Below are 832 nucleotides of genomic sequence, written 5' to 3'. Positions count from 1 at the left end.
ATTTCCTCTATAGTAATGTCATGCAGCCATGACGATTTGGGAAACATGAATTTCTCGTGCAGTTTGCTGATCTTGATGTTGGTGTAAAGCACGATGTCGAAAGCCACGAAGTCGTTAAGCGCTCTAAAAAAAAAATCGGTTGGTCCCATTATATCACGACTTGGTCCTCTGTCAGCAATGGGTCAGATGTACCCATCTTCAGTGATCTCACTGACATCCGTATCCTTCGCGACGTCAAAACACGTGAGGAAGACTCCACCCCTCCTTTGTACCTCCCCCACATTCTACTGATCACCCGCTCTTTGGGAAAACTCTAGCTCCTAGCTATCACCGGTCAAGTCTTGTAAATTATATTCTTCCTCGTTTCACTCCGCATCACTTTCACCGCATAGCACGTCTGTTATAATGTTTTTCAATGTCACTGTCCAATAATGACATTTAAACTTGGGGACATCCCGGCGTTGACTCCTCTCTTCACAAGATGCGCTGCTCCTGACTGCCGAGCCTGACATCGTTGATAATGATTTCGACGTCTTCCTCAAAATCGATGACCTCAGACCCAGTGTCAGAATCACTCAAATCGCTGTCGTCTTCATCCAGGAGCCGCAGAATCTCCCCTTCTGAGACGCTATGATTGTGTCCAAAATTCCCAAATTACATTTTTCAATTTTGCTTCCACAACTCATGCATTTCACAATTTTTTCTTAAGTCATCCGTGAGAATAATCACTACTCAATAATTTAACACAAAACACAAATGGAACTTCAGAGATGCCTAAATAATGCAAAAAAGCAAACCGGTTTCGATTATATCTTATCATGTATATCATAAT

At 42.4% G+C, this 832-nt stretch overlaps 1 protein-coding gene across 1 annotated transcript in view; it reads left to right on the top strand.

The window, feature by feature from the left end:
- The window catches only part of LOC119588474 (peroxidase-like), a 24,052-nt gene that overhangs the window by 5,598 nt on the left and 17,622 nt on the right, over positions 1-832 (top strand).

Source organism: Penaeus monodon, chromosome 24 (genome assembly GCF_015228065.2).
Source record: "Penaeus monodon isolate SGIC_2016 chromosome 24, NSTDA_Pmon_1, whole genome shotgun sequence".
Taxonomy (NCBI): domain Eukaryota; kingdom Metazoa; phylum Arthropoda; class Malacostraca; order Decapoda; family Penaeidae; genus Penaeus; species Penaeus monodon.
The sequence above is the reverse complement of the archived record's forward strand: the minus strand, read 5'-3'. Positions and strand labels throughout refer to the sequence as shown.